At 38.3% G+C, this 17,977-nt stretch overlaps 1 pseudogene; it reads left to right on the top strand.

Annotated features, from left to right (window-relative positions):
* On the top strand, positions 1 to 10,194 carry LOC122080875 (annotated as a pseudogene).
* Positions 10,195 to 17,977: the final 7,783 nt, after the last annotated feature.

Genomic DNA, 17,977 nt, shown 5'->3' with positions numbered 1-17,977 from the left:
CCATTGGTTGAGGGGGATCGAAATCAGTTTAGATACATGGGAAGAACAAGAAAAGGAAAAGTGATTCTCCAAAAATTTTCTTAGGATAGGGCTGTACCAGGCTTGTGAGTTTAGGTAATAGTGTGAATCGAAGGGGGGAGAAGAAGAAGAAAAGTGGGAACAGATTTTAAAACCTAGGGTTTTTCAAAACTCCCAGTTTTTGATCGATTATGACAGAAGACGCAATCCATTTCTCAGCCAAAACCCATTTCCCAGCCAAAACCCGTTTCCCAGGATCCCATCTAATCGTCCACGTGTCGCAATCCGAAGTGTCCTTCGTCTGATTCGCTTCCCGGAGAGGATTTCGATCCGGGTAAGAGAACGTCTCCCAGAGAACAGTGATTAGAAACTCCCGTGGAACTGCGGATCTTGGAACCAGGCTACCCTGCGGAAGAACAACAGTTCACAGACATCTTATAGTTATTTTTCCCGGAAAAGGGGAAAACCCTCGCTAACTTCTCCCGGGAAGCGTAACAGTAATCCTGAATATCCCGAAACCAGGTATTAAACGGTCATTTTCTCATATAGTATTCTCTCTTTAACTGCTGGAAGCTCTTGGTCTCTTGGAGGAGAGTCCTCTCTATAAAGACAAGAATGGAGCGTCCGTGACTGTGGAGAGGAAGTTACTAGCTCTTCTGCTCTTCACCTTTCCTTCCTTCGCTTTGATTCCATAAGTTCGATTTTGGGGATCTAAGTAAGGAATTGAGCCATGGGGGATCCTGCAACTCCTCCAATCGAGAACCGATCAGGGACGGGAGTAAACCCTTCTTCGTCCTCTACCTCTTCCTCACGGTTGAACCTTCCTCCCAACATGTAGCGGAGCGCTTTGTCTCTGGAAACTCCTTCGTCTTCTTCTAAGAGCCACATTGATCGCTTGGTGGGTGCAGGGTATCATCCTTCTCCTTCTAGAACTATCTATAGTGACCGTTTCATCCCCAGCAGATCTGCTTCCAATTTTTCTCTCTTCGATATCTCGCCCTCGTCTTTGGATGAGTGTGGTACTTACGCCACTCTTCTGAGGACAGTTCTCTTTGGCCCAGATTCGGGTTTTGCTTCGCCCATTACTCCTGAGAAGCAAGCAGGCTTCACTAGCCGGCATTCTCCACTGAGTCCTCCCAATGGGAATATTTTTAGATATAAGACCGAAACCCGTCGCTCACTCTACTCTCTCTCCCCCTTTGGCTTCGATGACACTTCGCCCGGGGTTATTCCTACCCCGGCCAAGACTCCCCGAAAGGTGTCGCGGTCCCCTTACAAGGTAAGTTTGCTATTCAATTCGAAAATTTGTTTGTATTCTTGTATTCTCATTTAGGTTTGATTGAGGGTGATTTATATGTTCATATAGGTACTGGATGCACCTGCATTGCAAGATGATTTTTATCTCAATCTTGTGGATTGGTCTTCACATAATGTGTTGGCTGTGGGATTGGGTAACTGTGTTTATCTGTGGAATGCTTCTAGTAGCAAGGTTAGTTCGTAGTTTGTTTTCCCCCTTATCATATTGTTGTTTCATTGTAAATGACTTTCTTGTTATTATAAACTGACTGGGGGTTGAGACATGCTTTCTTGGATACTTCAAGCTTTCAATTTGCTGCTATTGTATTTGTGGACTGTGTTGTTTGCATTCCTGAATTCTTTCTTTTTGTTTTGAGGTTAACCGTATCTACCTTGGCATGCTACATGTAGGTGACAAAGTTGTGCAACTTAGGAGTCGATGACTGTTTGTTCGGTGGGATGGGCACAGCGTGGCATACACCTGGCTGTCGGAACTAAAAATGGAAAGCTTCAGGTAGGATATCTTGGTCATCTTACATATTTGTTTGAAAGAGGAATCAGACATTCGAGATTTTGATTATTTTAACTGGTTTTACTTTGGCAATTTGAACAAACCAAGTTGTGGATGTCCATCTGATTCTATGTATCTAAATGGAACTTATGATTATGCTTCTAAGCTCTTTTCTAACCTACTGAATACTTGGACACAACTTAAATTGAATTATTCCCATCTAGCTTTCAACTCTTGATACCTGTGCAGGGCATACTGCTATCTAGAAGCCATATTTCTCACTATCGTTGGTCTTGTCCAATATATTATGAAAATAAGTAAAGTTTTACTATGAAAAATCAAACCAAAGAAACAATATGTAAAGTACACAAGATTTGGTAAACTAAAAGATAGTAGCCAGATGCGGAAGAGAGTTATCTAGGATTTATCTAGGATTAACACCTACTTCTGATTCCTTAGTTTGTTAATGATTAAATTTGGTTATAGTGGAGTCCGTGTAAAGTTGATGCAGAAGTAACCGCAGCAATATTAAATATTTTTATCGACACGTGACGGACTTGGGTCCTTTGCTGAAACCCATTTACTCAACTAAATTTTAAATCAACCACTTGGGGTTGAATTTAATTTTGACTCTCCATTAATGTAAGGGTATTGACTAAACAATAACCCCGAAAATAATCCCAGAACTCCAATCACATAAGCCACCAAACAAGAGAGAAATCTAGAAATCAGATTTGGAGCAAAAACCCTAAAACAGGCAGGACAAGAGGACCCTGCAGTTGGCTGTAGGAAGCTCTGATGGAGCTCAAACTCTAGTCGATTGTAGCTCCTATAGGGAAGAACAAAACCCCGAAAAATCCTCAGATTCTGCTGGCTGGTTTGGAAGATCTGAAACTTCTTGATTTCAGGTCTCTAAATTAGGAAACTTGGAGAAAACTTTCTGTAGCAGATCCAGTCCTCAGATGGCCCTCCAAAGCTGGTTGTGTTCCCCCCTTGGTATCCCCAACAAACCCTAAAAGGGCTCCGAAAAGTGACTTCTAAGTTGTGACTTCTTGGGGAAGTCGATTAGGTTCAAAACCCTAAATCTGGGATAGATTGATTGGCTGTTTTGTGCTGATCTGGTCTTTTATAAGTAGTTGACCTTCAAGGCTTCAAGTAGGCTGTAATTAACTCTCAATCACTCTCTCACAGCGATAGAATAAATGGAAAGAGAAGGATGGAGATGGGATAGATGTAGGTGGGATTGGCTATCTCAGCTGGGGCCTCTCACCTACAGCTATCTTACTATTGAAGAAATTCTCTCTAAGAATTTTGAGAGCACAAAGCTGCAAATTTCATTTATCCATTAATTGTCTTTGAGTTACAACAATGCCTCTTGTATAGAGGTTTTTATGACTCCAATACATAATGGGACTCAAATAAGGAAACCTACTTAGCTTAGGACAATACATATTAGAAAATCTACTTAGACTAGGACTTAAGCTATTTGTCCACCAAACAAAAAAATAATAATAATAAATAAATAAATAAACAAAAACATACTTGGACTCCTGAAAGACACTAAAGACTCCAACATGGAGTTGGACTCAAACAAAACAAACAAATCATATCGATTCTAAGTAAAATAAAGAGTAAATCTTGTTTTCCTACTTTATACCCATATTTTAGGCTCATTAAAGTGGCAAAGGCCCAACATATACATAACGCAACCCTTTAAGTGACTTATTTGCATAAAAAAAAAAATGAAATTGGTTATTTAATTAATGTGGGGCCCACAAAAAATTGATCTTCCATCCTTTCCTTTGATTAGCTTTCCTGTTCCCTCACCCCACTATACGTGGGCCCCACTAATTTTACTATCCCACCCCTTTCCTTTCGCCAGGCAAGCAGGGCCTAAGGGATTAGGTTCAAAAACTCAATTGAAAACCAGAATTGCAGTGGCAAGTTTAGAAGCAAGATTTAAAAGTTAATTTAGTAACAGAAAATCAAAGATTTTGATATGGTCTAAAAGTTGGTTGGAGTTCAATTGTATGGACAGGAATGGTTTCGCAAAATCTGGCTCAAATCTGGACAAATCTGAAGTTAGAGGTTAATTCCACTTGAAATTGGATACCAAAAAACCCTAACATCGATGGGAGCTAAGAACAGATACTGCATAACTCAAACAGGCCAGATTTCAAAGTGCAATTAATAATGGTTAACAGTAAGGTTGCTCCATTGCAACCTACTGGTTGCAGGTTCGAGTTGGTAAACAGCCTCCACGAAGTGGTGGTAAGGATGCATACATTATGACCCTCCCCAAACCTTGCAGTGGCGGGAGCCTCGTGCGCTGGGTACGCCCTTTTATTAACAGATCTGTTGTCAACTCACAGCAACTAAAATGAAAGAGAAGATTACATGTTATTCCCACAACACAATAAATCCTACCAACCTTCTTGGACCAAAAAGCCAGGTTGGGCTGGATCTGTCTCGTTGTAGGCAGTGGGTCGTGCCAGTCCATCCACGTCAATGCCACTATCACTTTTACATGCTTTTATAAAATTGCTATAAACTGAAACAAAGTAGGACTCTATGACCACCACTTGGTGGGCTGAGTTGGCAGTGTCCTAAACAGGTTAAAATAATAAGAAAAGACAACTTAACTGAAAAGGTAACCTTCCCACACGCCGACGCTTTGGAAGGAGTCCTAAGCTAACTCAAAAACTGACCCTTATCTCCTCCAGCTGATGGCTGCGATTGGAGTTCCCTAATGCAACATGGATACTGAATAATTATCCCATGATTTGGCTGCTTGATCTTGAGCCATGGGTCAGGTTCTCTGGTTCAAGGTTGAACCAGACCAACCCAAACCACAAGAACTTCTTTTCTGTTTCTTCTTCGTCTGGAATTCTGCATCAGTTGTTGACTTGCTGCTGCAAACTTGTATTCAAAAGTTCAAAATCTGGTTTCATTTAACATCTAACAGCTTGCCTGTTATGACCCAACACACAAATTTCTTTATCTGAAAGATATATTTCTTGAGAAATATTTCTTTCAATAAGCTAGCTCGTATGGGATCTCAACAGATTACTGTTATTATGAGAAAAGTGTTTTTATTGTTTATAGGATCTACATAGGTTTAAACTCCCAATCTTCTCTCCCTGTCCTTTGCTGGAGTCAATGGAACCTGCTTTATGAAGTTAATCTTGATGATGAACAATCTGTGTTAATTTATATACTTAAATTCTGTTTATGAAAGAGATATGATTGCCTTCCTTACTGTCTTAGGGGTTTGGAAACATATCAATTCTGTCCATTTGGACTTATATCTTTTAGCATTACTGTACATTGAAAGAACATTCTTCTTTTAAACATCTTCTTCTAATCTCTTTATCCTTGAATTCTGTTTCCAACTGATATCCAAAGCTTATTAGATTGCTTTACATTTTGGAATGATTAAGAGGTACTTTTTGGTTCTCACGAAGTTCCTATACTTGCTCATGATTATTAAAGATCATCCCATTTGTTCATGCTTAATAATTGAAGTATCCAATGTTACTTTTCCCTTTTATTGGGTGTATTGCAAATGATCAAATGTAAGTTACCTGAATATCAATTGATTGTTTTAAATTCTACTTTTTGTGCAGATTTGGGATGCATCTCACTGTAGGAGGATAAGGACTATGGAGGGCCATCGAATGCGAGTTGGGGCTCTTGCGTGGAGTTCATCCCTGTTGTCTTCAGGCAGCCGGGACAAGATTATTCTTCAACGTGATGTACATGCTCAGGAAGATTTTGTTAATAGGCTCGTTGGGCACAAGTCAGAGGTTAGAATATCTTGGAGTAGCTTATTTGAACTTATTTTTTCATTTGCGATGTTTAAACTACTTCAAGGAAAGCTTATGTTCGAATCCTGAATGCATTTATATCTTTTCTAAAATGGCTGTAATTTTGTTCTCCTTGTATTAAAATTTGATGTCCTGCATCCTTTCTTCTGTAATGATCCCTTATTTTGGATAATATTTCATCTATTCATTGAATGTTATTGCTTGCTGATTTCGTTAACCAACAAATAAAATGGCTTTGATCTAGGTTTGTGGACTGAAGTGGTCATATGATAACCGCGAGCTAGCATCTGGCAGAAATGATAATAGAGTGAGTGATTTTGGTTTTACTCTCTCCCCCCTCCCACCCCCCCCCCCAAAAAAAAAAAAAAAGAGGAGGAAATAACCAAAGGGAAAAAAAACCCTAGATGCTTGGTAGGCATTGATTAATGTCTTATATTCCCAGGACAATATTTTTTTATCCTAAAATTTCTTTCCTCTTTGCAGCTTTTTGTTTGGAACCAACATTCAACCCAACCTGTATTAAAGTACTGTGAGCACACTGCAGCTGTAAAAGCAATTGCATGGTCCCCACATACTCATGGACTTTTAGCATCGAGTGGAGGCACAGCAGACCGATGCATACGATTCTGGAATACAACCACTAACTTGCACTTGAGTTGCATGGACACTGGCAGTCAGGTTATATTTTTGCCCTTATCTTACCTTTTCTGTCTTATGAGGAGATATCCATCTGGTTTGTATTTATGTATTTGCAATAATTCGTGTGGTATAACACTTAAATATGAGGGTTCAACAACATCGATTCTCATTTAGTTGGTGGCATGAAAATTGTCACACCCCGCCTCCACTCACCTGAAGTCTGGTGACATGGACACGCACACGTGTCCACAATCTATCCAGGATCCACGATGCAGTACTTTAAGTTCATAAGATTATGAAATGAATCTATGATCACATACTTATCATATAAACAAAATATATCAACTGGTGATTTCTATTGATATTTACTGTATTTACACCAAAAGAATGTTTTCACATTTGGATCATAATTACAGTCATGCCCCATAGGGCTACATCTGCTAAGTACAAAAAGAATAAAAATAGAAGATGATACCCCCATCTTTAACGTGCTCCAAATGCACAATCGTTGCACACGCACCCATCCTCGTGTGCAACTAGCTCCTCCTCCCAGAGGTCACCTCCATAGAGAGTTGGATCCTCAGTCACAGTTTTCGTAAGATTACCTGAATCAACATCTAAAAAATTGGGCAACAAGGGTGAGCTTTCACGAAGCCCAATGAGGGGTAACACACACACACAAGCCATCATGACAATCCAAGAAAATGCAATAATATAAATATCCATGCCCAACCACATCAATACTTTACACAAGGAACAAGATAATATGCAAAATGACATAATTCCTCGGTTCCTCCACATATGCATTATGATACAAGCATTTTATAAAAACATACAAAATCCCCTCACCTCGAGTCCCAGGTGATGATAGACAGCCGATGGCCTCGTGCCGTGTCACGTCACCTCTTGGTTCTATTCCTAGGATATATAAGAATTTTAAAATAAATCACTCATAGAGGAATGAGTCCCTAGGCATATGTTCTAGCTTCATTTCCTATTTTTCTTTTCTTTGAAATCGTTCTCAAAGGTTTTATGACTATGGGGCTAATTCATATGTGGTATATGTTCACCCACCTTAATTTGCTTAGATTAGGTGTAATTAATGGTTTAATTAAGATAGGTTTACACAGTGCATCCCAATTCCCAAAGTTCTAGCCGCGACTAAGCTAAATTAAGGAATTTTAGTTGAGGGTATAAGTAGTAACCACCAATGGCTTATGTGGTCACCCCAATAATCTATACTTGTATTTAATTTCATTTTCCCTAACCCAATTTTGGGTTTGACTGGTGGGGTATAGAGTGTTTGGGTAAAACCCACCTTTTCTAGGGTTTTTGTCTCCCAAATTGGGGATTCACTAGGGAGGGTTCATTGAAATTGATCCATTAATCTTGCTAGGATAAGTCTCTTACACTAAACCCCTCTCCCAATTTGTAGTTTTAACAAGTGAGAAAGTGGGTTTAGTAATTTTTCCCATTTCTAGGTTTTGTGTTGCCCAAATTGGGTCTTTTGATAGAGGTTTCCTAAAGGAGGGTTTATAAACTTGAAATGAACCCATGATTTTGCTAAGGTAAGTTTCACACACCAAATCCCCTTTCCTATTTGTAAGTGTGGAGAGTGGAGAGGTGGGATTCAGTTGGGGCGATCTCTCTTACCTCAAAAGAGAGAAAATGGGAGAGAGAGAGAAAGCCTAGCACATGGAGTTAGAGATTTGAGCGAGTGGAGTTTACCTTAGTTGGTAGGAAACTCTTGCTCCTCCCTACCTCTTCCTTCCTTGCTCTCCTTCTCCTTCTTCTTCTTTCTCTTTCTCCTCTCTTTGCTTTTACTTTGGTAGGTGGAAAATGAATGGTAATAGTCTATTTATAGTCACTTGATTACTAAGGCTTGTTTGGGAGAAAAATGGGTTTTCACCCATTACTGGGTTAACTCATTATTTGGCACTAAGGGGCCCACCTTGGGGTGACTCGATACATTAATCCATTACCCAATAAGTGGTACCAACCAATGAAGGTGTTTTGAGGTGCACGGGTGCGAGGGTCCGGTTCCCACGGCTAAATAACCCGGTTTTGGCCGGTATTTTCACTTTTAAAGTTCGAGGATCTTCCCGTGAAGTGTGAGGGCTTAACTAACATTTCCTTCTACGCCCGGAACCCCTTCCAATTTTTAAGGCATGAGTAGCAAGTGCAAGTGGGGTCATCCTTCCCTTCCCGGCAAAATACGACTACTACCCAGTATTTATCGGTACCGGTATCCTCCGGTGCCTCATCTGTACAATTAAAATAAGAATTTTAAGGCACGGGTATAACAGAAATGGTTCAATATACAGATTGGTACCACACAACTAGACCAGTACCGTATTATTTTCCCTCTGACTAACCTGGGTAGAATATGGTTTACTTGTCAAAAAATTATGAATAATGGTTAAATGATATCTACAACTTAGGTTACTTTTACTCTGAATTTTGATTACATGCACTATGATTTCAAATCTCTGGTAAAAAACAAAAGAACCTTAAAAGTAACATTGTAAAGGTTGACTGCACTGTTGATGACAATACAACTACACAGATATATATATATATATATAGATATGTAATAGAGACTGATCTTGTAATAGAAGATTTAGAATACTAATACCCTTCAACTAAACTACTAGAACAATGAAGAATTAAACTAAGAACTAAAAACTACAACTAACTTCTGCAGGCGGGCTGATTATAATATACCCCTATGGTACATAACAAATATGACTTGGGTTACTTTGATTTATGTTCAGTAGCTTATGTTAGTTGTTGAAATCAATCATCAATGGCTTGGATACAGACACAACACATATTCTTTCATTTCTGTCTTCATATTTTTTCTAGTATAATGTTATACTAATCCCTACTGACACCATGATACAGGTATGCAATCTGGTGTGGTCTAAGAATGTCAACGAACTAGTTAGCACCCATGGCTACTCTCAAAACCAAATAATTGTCTGGAGATATCCTACTATGTTGAAGGTACCTGACATAAAAATACTCAAAAATTTAAATGAAGTTGTAGAACTGCCTATGTACCAACTACCATTTTGTTTGTTACGGTAGTTGGCAACACTTACTGGGCATACATATAGAGTTCTATATCTTGCGATCTCACCTGATGGTCAGGTAGTTAAAATTCCACTCTTTGAATTCCTTATTTTTCCTTTGATCGGCTGGCTCTGGATTACCATTCCTTTCCCTTTTTTCTTTTCATAAACTTAACAAAGGTCTCTGTCATTAGACAATTGTTACCGGGGCAGGAGATGAAACACTTAGATTCTGGAATGTATTCCCTTCTCCAAAATCTCAGGCAAGTACTTTTACTGTGTGGGATACCATCTTTATGCAAAAAGTTTTCTAGCAAATGGTCCAACACTTTCTAGTATACATCAACCGCATCTATGACCTTTATGTGAATCGCAGAATACTGACAGTGACATTGGAGCGTCATCTCTTGGAAGAACTCAAATCCGTTGATTTCTACTGCCAGCTAATGTCGAGTTGGCAATGTTGTTGTGCAATCCTTAGGGTAAACAGACTGCTTTTTGTTCAACATTTGGCATTCATTATGTAGAGAAACATCGGACTAGGTCTGTTTCAACCAATTCATATAGCAATTAGAGATGGAGGGGATGAAGAAGAGCAGCAACAGTAGAAGGGAGACTGGTGAAATCATCTCCTATAGTTCTTGGCAAATTAGGGTTTTTTGTTTGTTCACACTCTAGAGTTATTGGTGTATAGTAGATGTCTTTTGTAATCCTCTAGCTTCTCCCTTGCATTATTGTACACCTGATAGAAAAGGACTACTGGATTGATGGGAACATTGACATGTATGTAACCCGTGATTTTGTATTTAAATTTCATTTTTTGCTTTCAGTTTTAGCTCCAATCGTCTTTTTGTTTAGTCTTGTTTATGTAGATTACCCATCTTTGCCAGAACATAGTTAAGGGGATTGTGAAGAGAATCCCACCCTCAGGAGGCCATAATTACCTCTCCCGTTGAATTTTAATGTACAAAGTACTTTTGACAGTGTCCCAAAGTCTCATCCAAGCTCCAGAACCCCAAGTTAATGGTTAGAGGAAAACTCAGTCCAGAAGTAGTTCTGGTCATACAGGCAAAGAATGAAATCATGACCCCAGCTAATGCCCTCTTTCCCGAGCTTCCTTCCCTCCCCAGGTGAGATAGCTAAGGAAAGCAAACAGCCGAAGTTGATTGGTGCTTGTGATGATTTGGGTGTCCAGTTGTTTTGCCTGGAGATTAGATTTTCCTTTTGAGGGTTAAGGTAGTTATCTGTCTCAAGTTTTTTTTTTCTTGGAATTTCAAAATGGTCTTACACTACCTATCATCACAGGGAGAACAGTAAGGGGTCATCTTAATGTGCACAGTGAAGCCAAAGAGTCAATCCCATGAGCTCTTGGGGATCCCTGCAACTTCATTCACATGGATACCACCAACTGCACTAGCAATTGTCTTCTGAATCTTTTAAATGGATCTTCTTGGTATGCCAGTTGCCCAGCCAATGCTTGTGGGCAAAGAAGATATCTCAGCTCAACCTATCATAGTAGATCGAGGGAAGGAGACCAAAAAATTTGGCTATTTCCCAGGCTGAGAAAATCCTGGTCTTTTATTTTCTTCTGGGGAAACGAGCTTTCCTCTTCGGACAAAGTTTTCCATCACCTGTGGCTGAACGATAGGACCCCCTCTCTCCCGACCTCTCTTCCCCTTATCGTTTGGGGTCACGATGAATTACTATTCTCATTCACCATGGCCTTAGGAAAACTTGATCCTCTCTCTATATATAACTTAGCAGGTAAGAATTCAGAAATCACGAAACTGCAACCACTAATATGGGTTGGGTTCACTATGGTTTAATGGACTCCATGCAGCATGGATTGTCTTAGAATGGACATGCATAGGGCTCAACTGTAGGGGTAGCAATGGGTGGATTGGTGCACTTCTGATCCATCTATTAAAACCCATCTCCCATTAAGGAATCTGCAAACCTCAAAGAAGTGATTCTGAAGGTTGCTCATTGCCCTACAGATCATGCCACACGGGATTCTTGGCAGGTAAAATCTCATAAATAGAGGATTTTTTTTTTTTTTTTTTGGATTGTAAGGCTCGTGAGAATAACAACATCTAGTTCAATCTAAGGGTATAAATCGATCCGGTTCCTAAACGGCAAAAAAATAAAACCAAAATTCCAAAATCCAAATTACCAACACAAAAAATATGATTATATGCAAGTTATAATAGATGGAACACTAAGGTTGCGCTTGGTAACGTTCCATTGGAACGTTTTTGGAGTTTTTTTCATTCTATTGGAACGAAAAAACGGAATAAAGTGTTTGCTGCATCATAGACAAGTTTTTCTTTTTTTGGAACAAAAAGTGAAGAAAGAATAGTAGAAACTGGAATTGACGGAACGACAAATAATTGTTCTGTCTTCCCAATTTCATTCCAAATAAAAAAAAAAAAAACTATTTTGGGGATTTTAAGGAAATCGTTCCCGATAAACTTGTCTTCCGCCCTAGTTCTTCATTTTTCACAATTTTTCGCATAGAGAGGAGAGAAGACCTGCGTTTTGAAACCATTCCAGAAATTGATTCATCAAACACCTTTTTTCGTTTAAAAACAGTATTTTGACACAGAAACTGAAATTTTCGTTTTTGACACGAAACGTCATTTCTGGAACAGAAACGTTACCAAACGCAGCCTAAGAGTGTGTTTGATATGATTTCTTGAAATACATAGTTAATCTAAGATACATTCCAAGAATGCATTTCAATCACAGCCTCAGAGTGTACTTCTAAACTGATTTTTTGACAGTGTTATACCATTTCAAATCTTAAAATAAACTGTATTTCTTGCTTGTTAATTCACCTTCTGCTTTTGTTTTTGAACTTTGTACCAAGAATAGTAAACACTCCAAACAGCACCTCATGATGCAGTGATCCAAAACTACTACAGTGTCATGAATGTGAAGGACCCACATATGGTTGTAACAATTGTCAAACCTACTAATCAGGGACACTGCAATTATTATATACCTTTATATGTTTTAAGTAAGGGTCACATTCTCTTTGGGGATCAAAAATAATTTAAACTTCAATGGAAAAAAGGAAAATTCCAAACAGTGACCATATTTGATTATTTCCCATTTTGTTTCCCTTCTTTTACTAGAAAATTAGTAGGAGCGTGCATTTACTGAATGATTACAACTGCAGCTGATAGCAAAGGTTGGTTAGGAAACAGTGACCTTCATTGTGCTATCACACCATTCCACCCCTAGCTAGCAATTCTCTTTCTTTCTCAGGAAAGTCTTTTACTACCGGGCAATCTCTTCATGGTGATGTGATTTTACGATTGGATTTTTGGATATTAAATTCCTATCTGTTTTTTTTTTTTTTTCTTATGAAATTCCTACCCTAAGGTATAAAGTCGAAAATTCTCAAATTGGTAGAAGATTAGAGGTCATGGTAAGAGTGTTAATTGGTTCGATTTCAGTTAGATTTTGATTCGGTTAAAGATACACTATGTGGAAACCAAAACTGAAAACCTCTTTTTCAAGCTAGAACCACAATATGGTTTGGTTTGGGTTCTTTTTTTTCCTTAGGAAGAAAGTAACCTTGTCCAAGTGCATGGCCTATGCTAACACTCCTATGTCTATCTCTTTCCTACCCCTCGGTTGGATGAGATGGAGATAGACATTGGAAGTGCTGGCATAGGCCTCACTCTAACCAATTCTCATTTGCTTATCATAATTAAGGGGAAAAGGTTCTTTTTTGCTGTCCTCTAATGTACAACACTGTTTTGTTGCACCTCCTTGGTTTGCTCTCCCTATGCCCGCTTGCTCAAAGGACTCTCTCCCTGTAATTGGAATCTCTTATGTCACAAGCAATCTTGGTTATCGCACATGGTTCAAGTAACTGGAATCAACAACGAAATAGCCCTTCATGGATTCCAATTCATCTAGAATACATAAAAAATTAGCTAGAATCAATCTGAACACTAAAAATCACCCCAATTTTTTTATTTAATCAGATCATAAATTTCAATCACCTCACATATATATCTCCTTCTCACATGAAATGACCCCACTACCCTCCTATGAAAAATACCATTTTATCATATTTCATTGGTGCAGCCACCCAATGTCGCTTGCTTAGACAACCCTTTCCTTCTACCAAAAAACAAAGAGAGACAACCCTTTGCCATATTATCAATTTTGGACCTAATAGAGCCTGATCTTATCCCTGTCCGACTCATTTTGGTTAAAAGTTAAAGACTTCACTTGCACACCCTTATAATTCTGTCATTTGTTGGTGTGGTGTGGTGTGCTGTGCATGGTTGGGTAGATTGGTACCCTATGTTAGGCTCTTGGGGGCGTCGCAGCCAACAGTACTTTCAGGTTAAAGACTACAATATTATAGAGATCTGACTGGGGAGGTCCCACCCCACAACATCCCAGCCATATATTCCCTCCTTCATGATCATAATTCCAAAACACCAAATTAACAGCAAAAGAGATTAATTGATCATGATGTGCATTATCTCTTGACCATGCAAGAGGGTCTGGTCTAGTTGGTCTTCTTGTGATGTCGATGGGCTACAAAAGACACCTTCTTCTGGGTTCTCACTGGGGCCCAGGCACCAGGGCTGGGCTACAGAATTCTAAAATTAATGAATGGCCTTTTCTGGGAAAATGACAGGAAGCTACTTCCAGCTACCCTACCCTCTATATTTCTGTAATCCATTTGGGACAAGATAACAATATTCTCCTCAACTTCTCCCCACTGGTCCCCTCCCACTCCCAGAGTCCCATAATACCTATAATGGAAGCGTTGAAAATAGTATTTAGTTGGTTTGGGAGGCATTCCTTCATTAATAATGGCCCTGCAACTCTGGAGATCCCACAGCTTAACTGGATCTTAACTGTGGTAACTGGATCTTTATTTTATTAAGATATTGCTTGATATGTATTCTTGGAATAGATTCTAATGTTGTTGGGTTTAAAATCTATTCTAAAGTAAATTTGTGCTTCATAATATCATTCTAAACCTAGAATCTTATTTTGAGAACGCATATCAAACACAGCCTAAGGTTAATCGCTTCTTTTATCAATATTTTTAAAAATGGATATATAACATTGGAATTTATGAAGGGTAACGAGAATAAGAATGAGAATGACAATCCGTAGATGACAAAGAAAACAGTGTTTTAGCATTAATGATGAATTGATTTTTCGTCTCTTATTCTTGCCGATGCTGAAGGAGAGAGTACCACCTGAGAAACTTTTACTGATTAGGTTATTTTTATTTTACTGCAAGATCTATATCAATGATTCTGCCTGGGTATATGACCTATATAAATGATTTTTCCCAGATTTTTTTTTATAATATATTCAAAAAAAGTTAAAAGAAAAATGTTCTAATTTCCTTTACTATATAAGATGAAAGATGGCCCGCACAAGCGTGTAACCAATGGATCTGGGCCATCCGTTGTCATCCTCATGTGGATTTCAGGATAGACAAGCCATGTGATGGATTGTCTCATTTTGAATGGTTGCTTGGACTGTTATGACTTGTGAGTAATCCAACAGTACAAGATGGTTAAACAGACATAATTGACAGTAATTTTGAGAGAGAGAGAGAGAGAGCACGTATTGTAGGAACAGGACACCCATAAAATAGGGAGATTGAAGGTAAACAAAATAAATTCTGAGATGTGTGTGAACTGTAAAGGCTCACAGTATCTCACTTTGAGGTGAGTGTGGATCAGATTTTTGTACAAAAATTATTCTTGTATGATTCATATAGATAGAATCCACCATAAGATTCTTACTTAAGTGAATTCCATTGTATAGATCAATCCCATATAAAATAGTTCTCATATAAAAACCTGATCCGCTCTCTTGTGCGATCAGCATTTTCAAGTACAAGAATATAGAATGTTCTAATTTCTATAGGTAAGGTGGTTATTGGGAGAGAGAGAGAGAGAGAATTAAATTCAAATTATCTCAATATATATAAAAAGATGCATGTCATACTAAATAAGATGAAAGTAATTTACACCCACATCTTCTTCCTCTCTTGACCTCTTCTCTTATTTAAACTTTATTTTTCTCCCTACAATTTAAAGTTAAGGTCTCCCTAAATTCATTCTCCCTTCCTTTTCTCTCAACCTCACCACAAAAGCTCCTTGTCTGTCCCCTCAAAAGAAAACCATCAGGAAGTCTACTTTGGTGGGCTTCCATTTCCAGCTTTGCATCCTTTGCAGGTGCACTCATCCCTTAAGTAACATTATTCTGTCCTGGTTTGCCTCCTAATTACCTAGTTTGCACAATAAATAGGTCATTCCCAATTTGTTATTTTGAAAAGAAATCCTAAAAATAGTTATACTTCGCCTAACATGATGTGCCTTCATTGTAAAGGGATTCCCACAAATGAAACCAAGAGGCTACAAAACCTAGACTTCTTACCAATTTTCAATAGACAAAGTTAATTGAGACTTTGTTCTTGTTCATCTTTCTTCAGCTACAATACTAACACTACATGGTTGGTACTGATTCATATAGTTTGTCAAATGATCCCATTGAGATTTGCTTTAAAGAAGAGAAGTGGAACTTCCTTTCACAACTATGAATTGGAGTTATATGTCATTCTCCTTTCTTGCTTGGAATCTTCTGTGATGCCATCAACTTTTATATATATATAGGAAAAGTTAATCCTTCCAAGCAAACCTGAAAACAAAAAAAATAGTGCTAATTGTAATTTAATAAGTGGGTTGTCCAGATGATTAGGGCGAATTGGGAATTGTGTGGATAGGCGCACGGTCTCAGTCCAATTGGGGGGTTAGATCTCATGGATTAAGAGGTTCTCATTTAGCCAAAGATGAAAGGAAACTCAGTCCTTCTCGAAATCTCTTCATATTTTCTTCTGACCAATCTATATCTTCCATGTTTCATTGAGATAACCCTCATGGAGACAAATCCAAATATTTGAGAACATTAGATCATGATTTCTCAAAAGGTGAGGGATCTACTCACTACCAATGTGGGATGGAATCTCCCACGTAAAGCCTATGAGGGCACGAGAAGAGGTGCAACATGGTTCATAATACATAGGGGAGCCAACAAATTAAGGAGGAGAGAGAATGTCAAGAGAAGAGAGTGTAGGAAAGGGCCGTCCACATCCACAGTGTATACATCCTTTTCCCTTTTTTTCAAAATCTTTCTTGTGAGCTTTAAGCACTTACCAACAAGCAACCATATATTTTTATCAAAATAGTTTCAAGCGGCAAGGCCCAATATTTGCCGAAAGCAGAACTTGATTTTATTGTGCGGACAAGTAGTTGAGGCTGACCTAATAGGCTTGTGGGCCTGCCTGTTGTACGGGCATGACTGGGTTTCTACGTTTGATCCATACTCCAGTCTAACTATCAAGTTTAAATTTGGAGTGGGCTTGGGCTTGGGCTTATCTTCAGTTTTCACATGTCCCAATGGATAAGGTATACCATAATTCTAGCTACCCCTAAAAGCAAGAGGGGGGAAAGGCGAAGGACGAGATTTAGTTTAATGGTCAAAATCTAAAATTTCTGAAGTTTCAGCTGTGATGAAACAAAATATAAACTTAGAATCTTCCTCTTTGCATGGGCCCAGATCATCAGTATGGGCTTAAAACATGTCGAATAAAAGGGTTTTTTTTTCCTCCTCTTGGACCGGAAAAGAAAATAAAGGGACCTTTTGAATGGGAAACTTTTGTCAGAAAGATTTTAATTTTACCCCACTTTCAATGGGAAAACTCCTAAAATCATTGAAGAAAATATTCAACATAAATTTAGAGAGTTTTCTCATACAAGGAAATGAAAACCTTTGAAGAAAAATAACTAAAATGTTGAATATTTTCCTTTTCTTACCTTTTTTTTTCCTTTCCAATTTAAACCATTCATATTCTTTAAACTTTATCATATACCAAACACGGTTCCTACATGCCCATGGTAGGAACCCATTACCACATGCCTACTATGTTTTTACCAGTTAGACAATTACTGTGGTTATTCCAATTGTTGGATATAGAGAAGCGAAGGGTTTGGATTAAACACATTTCAATTTTAGAGTCTAATTTAATTAAATATCCATCCTCGTAGGAGCATGCTTTCAATATATGTCCTTGCACGTTTTTCATCTAATGTATTCCAATCATTATTGTCCAATCTCCCATACCCTTGGATAATTATGGATGTATATCAGTCAAAGACTCAGAACAGATCTATATCATTTCAAATTGGCTCGATATCAACTCATATCAGTTTTCATGTTTCTGATGATATGACCCCAATTAGATTGAAAAGAAACTAATTGGAATGGATATCCAATCCAGAGGCCAATACTGATCCTTTGTTGATTCAATACCGATATTTAGAACCATGTTTCTATTACATAGCCAAACTCCAGTTCCTTCATTAATCATTAAATAAAACACATGTCACTTAACTTTAATCAAGACTTCAAGAAAAATAGAAGATGAAAATAAGAAGAAGAAATTTCCTTCAACTATGTGGTGAAATTTTTCATGTGATCTTAAGATCGAAGACCCCACATTCCCCAATTGACCTAGATTCTCGTTCACCGTGGTCTTAGAGAAACTTGATTAGGGA

The sequence above is a fragment of the Macadamia integrifolia genome, chromosome 6 (assembly GCF_013358625.1).
Source record: "Macadamia integrifolia cultivar HAES 741 chromosome 6, SCU_Mint_v3, whole genome shotgun sequence".
Taxonomy (NCBI): domain Eukaryota; kingdom Viridiplantae; phylum Streptophyta; class Magnoliopsida; order Proteales; family Proteaceae; genus Macadamia; species Macadamia integrifolia.
The sequence above is the reverse complement of the archived record's forward strand: the minus strand, read 5'-3'. Positions and strand labels throughout refer to the sequence as shown.